Source organism: Sitophilus oryzae, unplaced genomic scaffold, assembly GCF_002938485.1.
Source record: "Sitophilus oryzae breed Bouriz unplaced genomic scaffold, Soryzae_2.0 scaffold_1297_pilon_pilon, whole genome shotgun sequence".
NCBI classification, from domain to species: Eukaryota; Metazoa; Arthropoda; class Insecta; order Coleoptera; family Curculionidae; genus Sitophilus; species Sitophilus oryzae.
In genome coordinates this window covers 7,609,766-7,625,698 of record NW_022145945.1, presented here as the reverse complement: position 1 = coordinate 7,625,698, position 15,933 = coordinate 7,609,766, and positions in this window count along the sequence as shown.

Sequence of the window (15,933 nt, the reverse complement as noted above, 5' to 3'; positions counted from 1 at the left end):
AACCCTCAGTTAGACCTCAGGCAAAACTAGTTATAATGGAAAATTGGTCTGAGGCAATCCCAATCAATTTTTGATAAAAAAAAAACATCACGCCACCGTCACGCCACTGATAGAGCCAAATGACAGAAAGATAGACGAAACTCAACCGTGTTGTCATATTTATGTACCCATCTCTTTATAACTCTCATAAAAGTGTCAAACCATGTATGATTCTAAAAAATTGAATTTCATGAATGGAGTGTTCTGTCTACCCATTTAGATGACTTTGGTTTAGACCTTTTTTGATGCCAGGATTGACTGTACTAAAATCTAATTTAAAATTTTCTATATAATATTAAAAATTTAAACAAATATCAAATAGGGCCAGGAATCTCCACGAGATTTGCTATTGTCTTTTCGTTCCATTTGCAGTGTCTGCTGCAAATCGAATTACTGTGGACGTCCAACGATCCAGAATGGCCAACTAAGATCTCGGAGAATGGAAGCACGTATAGGTACGAGGAGAGAACTTACAGTTAAGTGCTTTTGCTTCGGGCGTCATTAGAGTTACTTTTATTTTGCGAGGGAGGGAGTTAAAGTTCGACAGGAAAAAGTAATTTGTGGGAAAAAAAAATATTTTCCATTGAAAAAAGAAGGTTTTTAAAACGGTAAATAAAATTAAACAAAACTGTATATAAAAGCAAAATGTGTTTTGGAATGTTTTTTTTGCTTTTTATATTTGTGAAGCATATATTACTGATTCACAGATTGCATTGCCGGATATAAAATAGGCTGTACTTAAACTGTCGTTAAACGGTAGCTTACTAAAATGCCGTTAATAGGTATGACGTCGTTGATGTGACGCACTTGACGGCTTTATGAAATATAGGAATTTTATAAGGACTAACCACCGCTATCCACCCCACCAAATAACCAACTTAACCAACGCAACTAACCTGGACACTGATAAAAAAATATAAAAAACAAATATAAATTAGTAAAAACCAACCAACCCCACCACATAACCAACTAACCAATGAATTAACACCCTCCAAATAACCACGCTAACCAACCGGCCAAATAACTAAACCAATCCTACCAAAAACAGTGAAACCAATGCAATAAGATCACGCTATAAGCAAACAAAAATATAAATAGTCTTGGTCGGCGTGAGATTTGAACCTTGGACCATTCGCTCACGAAGCGATAGCCTTAGCCACGGAGCCACAGGCGCTCTTGCAAAATGCTTATAGCCCAGGCATTACTTTCCGCCGACATGAATGACGTCACAATATCTATTAACGGCTTTTAGTAAGCTACCGTTTAACGGCTGTTTAAGTAAATCGTATAAAATATCATTTTTAGTTTTAATGAAGCTCAAGTACGTAAGTAAAAGTAGCGTTATTATAGGAAATTACTCTCTCATCAGAAAAGATTACAAATAGCCATACAGTATCATCATCATCATTTTCAGCTTATTCAATCATTTCCAATTATGGTGTAGCCTCCCTCACATATCTAGATACTCATCTCTCTCTAGTTGGGCCGCTAATTTTCTAATATCATGGTTCCATCTCAGGTTTGGTCTTCTTCTAGGTCTCTTAGTTCGTCGTAGGCACCATGCTGTAATTTTTGTGGTCCATCTGTTGTCCGTCCTTCTTGGTGTCATACCCATTGCCTCTTGCTGGTTTTTTTTTATCGTATCTACTCGATTCTTTTACGGGATCTCTTGGTTATTCCCAGCATATTTCATTCCATTAAGCGTTATGCGACCTACAGATTCCTTATGATGTCTGTTTTAAGTGTTCTGGTTTCGCATGCATAGGTCATCACTGGTAGGACACATTGGTCGAATGTTTCCTTTGTTAGATAAAGTGGCATTCTAGACTTGAATATAATTAAGTTTTTTTCATGCTAACTTAATTCTTCGGTTGGTTTCTGGTAGTAGAGATCCTGAGCTGTGTATTAGTATCCCAAATATATGTATTCTTCTACTATTTACATTATTGTGTTATTTATTAGAATGCTTTTTCTGTCCAGTAGTTCGTTGTACATTAGTTTAGTTTTTGCTAAGCATTTTGTTATTGGCAATTAGGACTATGTCATCAGCGAATATTAGATGGTTGAGATATTCCCCATCTATTTTAATCCTTTGTTGGTCCAGTCCAGTGACGGAATATTTCTTCTAGCCGTATAGTATGTATTTCGTATGTCATATTTAAAGTACACATGATAATAATAAAATAAAATAAATCAATATATTACTAGGATACAGTAAGTAAAAACAAGTAACTATTAATCTAGAGTATAGGAGTTAGCTATGTGATCCATTCTATATCATCCAGGTCAGCTTCATGAAGACGAATAAAAGAGATCTGCGCCCTCGTAAGTGGGCACACTGTTGCAAAATGGAAAGGAATGTGTTCAGGATATCTGTAATCGCAGTTGGGGCTGTAGGTTAGTCCATTTGTGTATCCAATAGCGGGTCTTGCCATTAGTCTTGAATCGACTGAGTATTGTTCAAGTCAGTTGTCAAGTGATGTAGTAGGTCAGGATTGTTTTGTGACTATTCATCTCGCCAACAGTCTTCAACTTATAAGTTAGAATTTAGTAGCTGCTTGCCTAATAACCATGGTGGTTTTCTGGACTTCAGGAGATTGAGACAAAAATTTGTCGCAACCCTCATGGATTGGGAGATGAACATTTGTGGTGGATTTTTTCCACTCTCTGACTAGGGCCACCTGTCTTCTTAAATGAGGGGGAGTAATGTTTGCTAATACGGGGAACCATTGGATCGGAGTACTTTTGATATTGCCCGTTATAATTCTCAAGGCACTGTTAAGGCAAGTGTCAATAAGGTGAGTGTGATTGCTGTTTATGCAGACAGAGCAGCAATACTCTACCACCGAATATGTTACATAACCTATTGTTGAGTTATGACAACCTATTTTTATGGATATGTCATTATTTTTATTATACGAGAGAAATGTTGAAGACGCTTCTCAGCAGTTTCGACGATTTGAAAAAACATTTATAGCTGCCAAGTCGTGAATTATCAATTATTTATTGAGGAATTTATAGTTATTTGGTAGAGTAGTTTAAAATTATAAAGTAGTTTTCACCAATGAGCAAGAGAATGCACAAAATCACAATTTTTTCTATTTTTACTGACAGTTCGACAAGCAAAACGATCCTTTAATATAGCCGTTTTCCAATCGCTTAGCGCATTAAATGAGAATATCCAAATCGGTAGTTAAGTGTGCTCTAAGCTACACACACCGGAAAAATCTAGGGATATCATTTTATTAAAGTTAAAAATAAATGTTTTGAATAAACAACCACATATTTGTAGACCGATTCTTTCTACTTCGATTGAAACGAAGTAGTCACACTAGTTATTTCTAAATTTGGGATATTTGCAGAAGTGTTTGTGTATTTTTTGTCAAATGTATAAAAGCACCTAGCATCAATTGTTCGAATTTAACCTGTACTGGCTATGTTTTTATGATAACTGGCCAGAATTCATTCAAATAACTCTGTTTAGTGTTAAACGACATTATGGAGAGTAGACATCTTAACAGAGATGAAATGCTAAGGGCCATGGGTATGCTCGAAGCTGGAATGCGCCAAATCGACGTAGCTAGAGCATTAAATACAACTCAAAGTGTAATATCGTGATTAAGTGCACACTACCGTGAAAGTGGTGAGGTTGCTGAAAGGCACATAGGGCGACATCGCATTACTACCCCTCAGCAAGATCATTTTTTACAATTAGATGCTCGACGCCGACCGACTCTTACAGCACCAGAGCTTAGTTTAATTCTCCAGGAAACACATAATGTAACCGTTAGTCCTGACACTGTTCGCAATAGATTAAGAGAGGTTAACTTAAGAAGCAGACGCCCATGGAGAGCTCAACCTTTAACGAGAGGAAATCGAGAGGTACGACATTTGTGGGCTCAAGATCATGTTCATTGGTCGAGTGAACAATGGGCCAATGTTTTCTTCACGGATGAGTCACGCTTTGGAATTCATCCGATTCGAGAAGGCTTAGGGTATGGAGAGAACCGGGAAGTCTTATTCGGTTGGATCATGTTCAGGAAGTGCACCCTTATCAAGGTGGAACAGTTATGGTCTGGGGAGGAGTCCAGTTAGGCCGAAAAACCCGTCTGTTTTTTCTTGAAAGGTTTCTAACAGGAATCACATATCGTGATTTAATTCTTGAGCCTGTCGTGTTACCATATACCAATGATTTTGGGAGAAACATCATTCTCATGCATGACAATGCACGGCCTCATACAGCCAGAGTGGTATGTGAGTTTATCAATGCTCATCAATTAAACATCTTACCCTGGCCGGTACAATCTCCTGACCTCAACCCCATCGAGCACTTATGGGGCGCCGTCCAAAGAAGTATTTTGAGAATGGGTATGCCTCGTGAAACTCGTAGGGATCTGGTTCGGGCCGTGAATGCAGCGTGGCAGGCTGTACCTCAAGAAGAGATCGACAACCTGATCAGGAGCATGGAGAGACAATGTAGGGCTGTAATGAACAGTAGAGGAGGCTATACCCTTTATTAAGTAAAAATGGTTTTATCTTTTTTTTTAATTCACAGTTTAGAATAAAAAAAAATTGTATATTTTTCTGAGTTCAATAAAAATCAAGGTAAATTTGAAAAATTCGGTAAATTTCGCATTTTTATTTCCAATACGCACTGTAAACTATTTGTTTATTTTAATTTTATTATATCAGAAATGCAAATAATAAAATTACTGACGATGGCTGGATAAAATTGTAATATCCCTAGACTTTTCCGGTGTGTGTATAATTAACGTTATATACGATGAGCGTCTAAAAGCGCATAGCGTTTTCTAACCTACAGAATTCTGGTCCAGCTGTTACTAACGATCTTGTGTTGATTTCTGGTATTAATTTCTGCAGTCGTCTTAGTGCGATCACACAAAAAATATTATTCCAATTCTAAAAACCATTTTTTTTTAATTTGCCTCAATAATTGCGTAATAATCATATATTCTTAAATATAAAAGGTTCAAAAATAGGCGAAAAACCACAATTTCAGGTTCAATATCGCCCCTAGCGGATTCTAACGGTTTTTCATATACGAACCTAGCGGGTATCCATCTTCCAGAGTTGGCAACTCTGGCTTCAATATATTTTTGGTGAGGGTTGTGTTGTAACAATTGACCCCTGAATCATAGTTTCAATAACTGCACTAGTAAACACTAAAATACTTAAATATTATGCCAAAGCCACGATTTTAATATTATATCAATGCGATCTATATGAACGGAAACGGGACTGCGTGAAATACTTTAGTCCGGAAGTTCTAATTTCTGCCGTATCGAACGCTGCGGTCGGAATTTTAAAAAGCAACCATAATTAAAATGCACCAAGCCTATAGGTCAGCCAAAACTAAACAAATAGACGTTGTCAATTAATAGACGGCTTTCCCTTGATAACTCTATTAAGCAAATTAATTTACTCACGTTTCAGCCGCGCTGTTTACTGCTCTCTTTGCAAAAGGACTCTTTGTCCGTGTATAATTTAAAATCAAATTACCCTTCGGAGCTTATTAAAGTAATTAAGCTTTGTTATTCAGGTGACACGGAATAGTTTTTACTGATTCACGTCCGAAATTAATTTGAAAACTTTTGTTGGGAAAAGGTAGTGTGATGTTGATTAGATTTCTAAAATTCAGTGGACAAAAGCAAAAGTGTGTTGCTGATATTGAGTTAAAGTAGCTTTAATATATTTGAAAGAAGGATTGAAAACATGTTGATTTCTATTTTAAAATATAACTATTTTATGTAGTAGCTTACCCTGGCTAACGTTGTTTTGCCATCAATATTTTTATGGGACAACAGTTATTTTTTTTCACGAGGTTGAACATTACTGAATTACTAATATCGCTATTAAAAAATAGGGATTGATGGTAGATATGTACCTATTTATGTAATATACCCTGCTGGTCATCCAATTTATGTGGTCTGGATTTTAATGCGTGTGACTGAGAATAATATAAATGACCGGTAGACAGACAGAGAGACAAAATCAAAAGCGGCATACAGTGTTGTCAGTTTTTTTATGTTTCTAGGAAAATGTATGTAGAAAAACATAAGCTGTTTTAAAAACTTTCATGTATACTACTGAAATGATGATAATATATTTAAACTAAATATAATCTATTACAACTGTAGTAAAATGAGTAACTAATAGTGAAAAATAATGTCCCAACCCTAGATGCAACATTTTTCGTAAACGTCTATTTGTGCGGTTTGAAATTTCGATGCAAAGTTCAGCAATACCGCATATAGGAAAAATCACACTCCTTTAATATATAAAACATTAAACACTGTCTTTAAGCTCCGCGCGCACTGAAGGGGTATCGGCGCGAGCGAGCGGCGCGACCGACACGACCGGTCGGAAAGTCGATGGTAGCCGCGCACTGGAGTCGCACGATCGACGGTCGAGAGTACGTCATGCATATATTTGAGCATAGACGAGGAGGGGTTTATTCAAATTTAGTCAAATTCATTCGGTATTTCAAAAAATTATAAAGTATTATTACTATGTATATTTTTATGCAACTTTATATATTTTATGCTTCATGATGGAAATTAATATTATTTAGATCTTAACCAAACACACATGATCTTAATCAAACACACATTAATATATTTCGTCTTAACAAACCACATAAAATTAGGGAAATAGAGTGGAAGATGGGGATAAAAAATACTACATTACTCCTGGTTTAACCGATTTTAACAAATTTGATGTCATTCAAAAGGATTTAATTTGATCTTTAAAAACAAAGCTAGATATGAAAAATAGTCAAAACTTCTACTTTTAGTTTTTTAATCTAAATATGTGTCATTACAAACATTTATAAAATAATTTTATATACTATATACATATATATAGCTTTTATTTTAAGATTTTAAAATCCTGGTTTTAAGTCAGTAGTAAATAAAACGAAACTTTTGTTTACATTTTGTTTAATGATTGATGTTTCGACCAATTTTAATTCGGTCTTCTTCAGAATCTATAATATACGTATAAATTATGTTCTACGTTTGTGGTAAGAAAAATTATATATTAAACACATTGTTAGTGATAAAATAGTATTGTATATTATAGATTCTGAAGAAGACCGAATTAAAATTGGTCGAAACGTCAATCATTAAACAAAATGTAAACAAAAGTTTCGTTTTAAGAAGATTTTAAAATATAATAAAAAGGCCAAAGAAAATTAAAAAAAGAAAAAATATATAGTTTTTATTTTATAGTACCGTATGATCGAAAAGAAACGGCATCAGCAATGGCCATGAAATGAAGGTCGGTGTCATTTTATATGTAAATTTATATGGGAAATGTCATCAATTGTCATTTCCTATCCAACTGTACGCTGTTTTTTATCATACGGTAGATATATGTACAAATATTTTATTTAAACATAAATATTATTTTCGCTATTTGTACCTTGTACGGAGCGATCAACATAGTAACATTATTTATCAGCTGTTATTACTAACGTCAAAACAAACCAAAAATTAAATAATATGATATGTTCTTTGATGATATTTAAATTAGATTTCCATAATAATGTCAGATAATCAAAAACGAGATGAGAAATAAATGGGTTTAATCGGAAGGTTTTCTAATTCAGTTATTGAATAAGTGTATTAAACAATATGGGTTACGTGCTTGTAAGAATTTTTTATAAAAAAACCGCATATTAAGTATGATATGGTCTCGTACACTTTCGATTAATATATCATCGGAAATGTTTAATGTAAAACCGCTTCACTAAATCAGTCGCTCGGCGTAGACTATTCGTCCCCCTCCCATGCATTCTCCGATTTCGCCTGATGGCGCCGATAGCTCGAATGGCGCCGATAGCTCGAAGCGCACCGATCTAATGCGGTGCGCGGGCTTACATTTATTTCAACGTAAACTGAAAATTACGTGCCGCTCGCTCGCGCCGATACCCATTGTGCGCGCCCTCACGTTAAAATCCAGACAGCACAATCAAAATTCAAATTTCTCATGTAAAAAAATTCCAGACACCAATTTTTATCCAAATATTGACGTTACTTCAGAAATTATTTGGGAAAAATCGAAATAAAAATGTAACTTCAACAATTTGTATCTCCGAAACTAAACATTTTATGTATATTAATGTGTGTATATTTTAGTATATGCATACATAGGGTGTTTCAAAAAATATCTTCACGTAAAAATAAGATTTATTTTTCATATCAATATAGGTCTGATTCTGCTTTGTTTCGCAGCTATCAGGATGTTAAAGTCTTAATAATCTTTCGATTTATTATAATTTTCTTCCAAGTACTTTTAGTGATTCGAATGAAATTTTGAGGGTTAAAGTTACTATAAGTGCTACATATTTTAATGCTAAAAAGTGTCGATAAATTCATCAGGGACGTGCATATGGATCATCACTGGAATATTTTTCAAAAAAAACATATACGCCACTTATTTTTTTCTTTTGATATCATAGTTGGTGTAGGCTGTTTAATGCCAATTAAAAGTTATCTCTGGATATTTTGTCGAATTCGGCCTCCTTGATGAGATAAACGCAATTTTATTCATCACAATAAAATTAATAAATTATATATTTTTTACCTAATTTATTATTAAATATTATTATATATAACTATTATTTATTATTTCTATTAGTCCAACCTACAGAACTTTCAAATAAAAACATAATGGTATTTAAGATAATTACAAAAAACCTAATTTTAAAAAGTTTTAACATCCTGTAACACTAAAAGTATGCATTTCGATACCCATGTTTATAGGGACTTTTTTTCATATTTTTTGATGAGGAATCAATATCCAACTTATTTAAAACTTTCACAAGTTAATGATATTTATTAAATTTTTTAAAGGCTGCTATTAGACTTGGATTAAGTCAAATTAATAAAGTTGAGTTAATTTTATCAAGGGGCCGAAATGGACAAAATATAAAGAGACTTAATCGGCATTAAACTGATTACATTATTTCGCTAACAAGAGGAAAAATTTAGTGGCGTACATGCTTTTTTTTAGAAAAATATTCCAGTAATAACCCCTATGCACGTTCCTGGTGAATATGTCGACACTTTTTTAGCTTTAAAATATGTCGCATTTATAGTAACTTTTACCCTCAAAATTTCATTCGAATCGCTAAAGGACTTGGAAGTAAATTATAATAAATTTAAAAAAAAATGAAGATTTTAACACCCTGTACCTACAAAACGGTGTGGCCGTAGCGCAAGCAGTTAGTGTGTCGATCTGCGGTGCGAAAGATGGTACTGGGTTCGATCCTCAGCCAGTACGGGCGCTTTATTTACTTAAATAAAAATATTGATTTATCTAAATAGAACCACCAGCGAGCCGCCAACTCAAGGAAGGCAAAATGGCAAACCACCTTGAGTATACCTATTTGCCTTGTACAGGGTGGACCATTTTGGTTGTTTCTATAGGGTATCTAGGAAACCGTGAGAAATATTTAAATTTTGATACTGCAGTCTCGGCTCGAGTCTCGTGTCTTTTTTTTTGAAAGAATTACAATGGCGCAAACGGATCGTGGCTATCTTGATCGATTTGGAAGCTACAGGGGGATTCTCAAATTTTGTACTTTTTGAAGATGTTCGATAGCTTGTTTATTTCAGCAACCACGGAAAAATGGATTATACATTCTAAAGGCACTTTTCTGTGTAGAATGCAGTGGCGTAGTCAGACTTTTTTCGAAAAAAATATTTTTTGAGATATTAACTATACTTATGATGTTTTAAATAGAACCCCCTGTATATTTTTAATCATTCATTTTTGCGTAGTTGCTGAAATAAACAAACTATCAAACATCTTCAAAAAGTACAAAATTTGAGAATCCCCCTGTAGCTTCGAAACCGATCAAGATAGCCACGATCCGTTTGCGCCATTGTAATTTTTTCAAAAAAAGAACCCGAGACTGCAGTATCAAAATTTGAATATTTCTCACGGTTTACTAGATACCCTATAGAAACATCCAAAATGGTCCACCCTGTACAGCCTCTCAAATAGTGCCGTTGTCGTTCGGATTCGGCGATAAACCGTAGATCCCGTGTACTTCTGAAACACTGATGACACATATCACAAGTACATGCGAGAGGTAGCCGACGCTCTGTATAGAGTATGGCACTGTAAGAAGAAGCTACAAAACAAAGCAGAATCGAACCTATGTTGATATGAAAAAATAAATCTTATTTTTATGTGAGGAATTTTCCCACGAGAGATGATACATGTTTTTTGAAACACGCTGTATATTTACTCTGGCTGTAGTTTCTTTAAATATATTTGTCTAAGTCTCTAATTTTAGAAGTTGGTGAGTGTGTGACTCTAGGGTGTCTACAGCTACAGCTAATTCTTCATTAACCCATACTTATGATGCTGCATATATTCGGAAAACAAAAGTTGACTGATTCAAATTGATTTCTCATTTTCCGATATGGAAAAGATTTTTCCCCACTTTATAAAAACACCTGACGTAACAGTAAAATTTTAAAAGATTTTCTCCCGACTCGTTTTAAACGGATTTGTCAAAAACATTTTAACCGGCGAATGTTTGTACAGATAAAGTAAATAACATTGGCGTTCGCTTCAAAGCCGAAAAAAAAAGATTAAAACAAACAAGTCTGGCCAGGTAATCTGGTTTTTGCAGCAGATCGACCGTTCGTTGGAGGTTTGCAGGAATCGATTCTGCGGCCGAGTTTCCATCAGCGGGGCTCCTGCTAAGTGCTTTATCTCGGAGCGTCATTAGATTTAGTTTTGTTTCTGGCTGCAGGATCTCGACCGGCCCTCGATATTTGCGGTTCGCAGTTAATGGAGTTTGGGACGGTCGAAATAGTTTTCGCCGTTTTCTGACATACTCCGAAAAGTCTTAATTCGATTATCGACTTCGCCATTGGGCAGAAGATCAGATATTAATAGTAGTAGATTAGTAGGGGGGAGACCCATGCAAGGGCTGGTTGTTTCAGTTTACAGCATTAATGAATGAATTTTAGATTTTTAGACAAAAAAAAACAGTGTTTGCACTACGTGCGCATATTTGAAGTCAAACTTCTTACTAACAGCTATTAAATTGATGGATGTCAAGGATATATATTTTTTATGAATACTTTTTATAAACTTCAAAAGAATTAGAGTTAATATAATACCGCATACCGTAGCTTTATAATTTTATAATGTTTTTTTCATTTTTATTAAACATTTCATAAAAATTAAGATAGCGACATAACTTTATAGGCAAATAGGCTTTATATGTTAACGTTATTCGAGGCACCATCAAAGAAAGCAATATACGCATAGTCCCAGAGATGTTACAGCTTAGTTATTTTGCCATACAAGGAAAAAAAGAGAGTAACCCACGCGTAATTGCATTTTTCTCTATTATGGTACGTATACATTGGCGCGCTGAGCCGCGAACGCGCGCGCGCACCGTTTCGCCTCTATTGGTACGTGTTTTCAAGTTGCGCGCGCTCCGTGCGCAAACAGCTAGCGGCGAACCATCTCCAGTCGATTTTTCGACGCTCCGCTTTGTTTGTTCGTTGTTCAATTGGGACGGCCGGTGAAGACACATTGACTATGTGTATTTTCTTTGAATAAATTCCCTTTTTTGTGTTTTTCTTTGAATATTGTTTATTAATGGAGTGTTTAAAGAGTCGCACTACTCATGATTAAAATTGCGTAGTTCTTCTCGGACGATAGAGACATGATTAATGACTAGACGAATGTTAGCGGGATTTCTATGGATCGCGGGATGTTCGTTAAAACAATAAAAGTAACGCGCGGACAACGCTCGGCGCGCGTTCGCGGCGCAGCGCACCAATGTACAGTCTGACAACCCAATGAAGGGAGGTCGAAAGAATGCGAGCAAAAAACTTCCTTGCATTTTACGATGTTGTCACAATTTTCTCGTAATAATCCTAATTTATTTTGTATAGACTAGAAGTACAAATTTTAAATTTCTATTTCATTACTTAACCTTATGTATTTTCTCAGTAGTATTGTCTTCTGGGATTTGTTATTTTATTTACATGGGGAAATGCAGAATAAAATTACTATTACCACTTATTCTTTAAAAAACTATTTCAAATATACCTACTACAAAATAGAACCGGCAAAAGCGCTGCCTCGGGCGATTTTTGGCCGTGGGCCAGAGTGAGAGGATGAGAGATTATTCCTAAGAGACAAAAAATTAAATTGTGTACCTACCTGAGATCGGAAGCCGTTGCCGAACTTTGGTCACAGGCGTAGGCGAAAAAAGTTCCAACTGTGTTTTTTAATTAGTAATAGTTGTTTGGTTTGGTTAATTTATAATTCGTTTATTTTGTTACACTTATTAACTGGACTCGTTTTTGGTTGTTTTGTGTAATAAAGTATTTGCATGAAAATGTCATACATAAATGACACATTTCCTGATACATTTATATTTGTAGGGATTTCGCAATCCTTAAACCTTAAATAGTTTTTTTTTTTAATAATGGAACGAAATATTTTTTTACAAAGGAAACCCCTTGCTGGCCAATCTAGGGAAATTATTGCTAATGTATATAGAGTTTGCGATGAAGAGACCAGAAACAATGCTTTTAAATTACCCCTAAAAAGAAAAATTGATCGCGTGTCTCTATATACTGGGGTTTCTCAAAAAACAGTCCGCAAAATTCATAGAGAAGATGAGGAGGCAGCGGCAACGGAAAGTCCAGCTGAGATGCTGTCATCACCACCTAAGAAGAAAACCCGCTTGTCTCTTATGAAAGACTTCGAAGATTTTCCTGTCATTAGACAAACAATAAAAAAGTTTTATTTGGAGCTAAAAGTCGTTTCTGCATTTAAAAAATTACTCCTTAAGCTGCGAGAAATAATGAATTCTCCGTATAGTCGCGAAACATTGAGGATGCTATTAAATGCCAATGGATTTCATTTTCGGAAATGCTAAAAAGGATATGCCAAAAAAATGCCAAATGGAAAGACCCACGATTCTTCATTGGCGGTATAAATATATAAAGTCAATTCGGAAATACAGAAAAGAAGGATGTAACATAATTTACATTGACGAGACATGGCTGGATAATGATTTAACTTTTAGAAAATGTTGGCAAAGTAACGACGTTTTTGGAATAGTTAATAATATTAGGGCAAGTGGTAAGTTTTGAAACCAGTTTAATTTAATTTATTTATCTGATCATGACCATAAGAGTTTTATTTCTGTTTTTGGTAAAGTGAGGTCCATTAAGACTGCAACAAAGGGGATTTTTATCAAACAATAATAACTCAACTTATTGCAAGTTAATAAAAAATATCAAGAATAAAGAATAGAGACATAAAAATAATACATTGTTTAACATAAAAAATAAGCGAATCAAGTCGTATAATTTTTTTTAATCAGCTGCACCTAGGTATACAAAATTTTATCCCGCATTTTGAAGAGAAAATCCAGAAATAAAAAATAAAAACGTAATCAACATTGAAAATACATTTTGGGAGGTTGACCAATACATGGAAGAAGTGGAACCTCTAATTATTCAAACTGATAATGACAGCAGTGATGATGATTCCGACACCGACACTGACGATGAAAGTGATAAAGAAAATTAGACTCTTATATGTACAGGGTGTTTCATAGACCTAGTATTTGTTTTTTTGTTTTTTATTTAATAGTGTTTACTTTATAATTTAGAGTTTAGGAAGAAACTTTGAGTCCAATCTGTTCCAAGGCGTCTGTGAGGTCCTTAACACCCGCAAGGCCAGGACGACTGCTCTGCATCCAAAATCCGATGGGATGGTTGAACGCATGAACAGAACCATCAACCGTTATTTGGCCAAAGTAGTCTCTGACCACCAAAGAGACTGGGACAAATTTCTTCACCTGTTCCTGTTGGCCTATAGTTCATCCGTCCAAGAATCCACAAGGCAAACTCCAGCCAGCATCGTTATGGGACGGGAAGTGCGCCTACAACAACATTACCAAATAACTAACATTACCAAAGAGACATTTATAATTTAGAGTTTAGGTTTCGACCGTTCATAGTTTATTATAATACTTTTAATATTATTTATTTATTTCCAAATGTTTTGAGTTTTTTTACCTATTTGTTTTTTATTAGATAAGTACCTATTAGGTAGTCATTTGAAGTTTAAGACTCAGTTTAAAAAATACCAAAAATACCACAGCGTTCTTAGTTTATACCTAATATTATATTAAGTATATCTATTATTATCTAAGTAAATAATTACCAAACTTTGTATTTACTTCCAATGTACTTATTAAAACTGATTAATATTTTTAATAATAATCTGATTAAAATAAATTTGCACGCCTATGACATGACTAGATTTTTTACACGCTCCCCCTCTGCTGCCACAGACGTCGTTGCCCTTCATTCAGTTGTCGCACTGTATACGTACCATTAAAAAAATATGTTATCGATATATTAAAAGAAAACCCCTTACTAGTTCGGTGACAGAAGGGCCCGTGACTAATGTCATGTTGGTAATGAATGATCTAACCTCAAATCAAGAATCGTTTTTTTTTAATCCTAGATATTAAAGATTTATTGAAATCCTTGGAAACCGGGTATACCCATTACTATTCTTGATATAAAAAGTAAATTTTTGATTATTTACTTGGGCTAGGATATTAAAATATTGGTTAGAATATGGTTGTGGTTATTTGTATAGATATTTATACAGCTTACTATCTGTTTTGCATTTTCAGTGTTTGGTTTGGTTTTGTTTCGGTTGGAGCACGATATTTACCTGCCAACCCCGAGCTCAGAACTAGTTAAGGGCTCAATACTGTGCAATGCCAAGAAAATGTACAATCATTTGCCTTTGAATATCAAATCACTTTCATTCTTTCCCGCATTTCGCAAAGCTCTGAAATCATACTTACTGGAGAGAGCCCTATATGCAGGGTAAAGGACTTTTTTGTTGATATTTAATCATGAACAATTTTGAATTTTAAAATTTTGATCATCTCGCACACTGGCTAAAGGTCTAGTATTTGATATTTAATATTTTATAACTCTTGATTTTATGATATATAACATGATTTTATTCATTTACAGTTTTTCTTTTGCAAAATTTTCTTGATACGCCTGTGTCCATGTAAGTTTTATTTGTAATTTTAATGATGTAAATTTTTTTGAATTGGTTTGTATTGTATGACATTTTTTTATTATTTGAATATTTCTTTTTGTGCTTTTTTGTTTTGTGAATGCTTTGTCGATGAAGCTGTTTTGACTTTTTGTACAATAAAGCGTTTTTTTTTCTTTTTTTTTTGATTAGACAATTGATTTTACTTGTGAAGTGCCCACAAAAGACCTACCAATGATTCAACAATAGTGTCTTTACTGCATAATGGGTCATTCCTGCTGATTTTTAGACCACTTGAACACTACATGGAAAAAACAGATGTAACATTTTCATAGAAATTAAGATAGCGACATTCCTTTATAGGCAAATGTTAGCGTTATTCGAATCAGTTTAGTGTTCTTACCTATTATCGTTCGAATCCATGTTAATATATAATATATATTTTGAATTTTTATCTTTTATTTTTAAATATATTTTTAGAACTGCCGTTTTTAGTAATTAAATTAAAAGAACTATAAAACAATTCTCAACCATAACCTGTGCTATGCCGCTCATAGATAAATGAAACAAGTTTAGATTGGAAAGTGCCCATAAGGACAATGTAAACACTATTTGGCGCTATTCTTGCAATGGTCGCGACCCAAAAGTTTTGAAAATTTCGGAGCGGTTCGGCTTTTTCCGGAATTATATCGCCAAACATTGTTTACTCAAATTTATTATTATTTTCGTTTAATTTTATAAATAAAATACAGTGTGTTGCATACAAGAAACTTTATTTTATATAAAAAC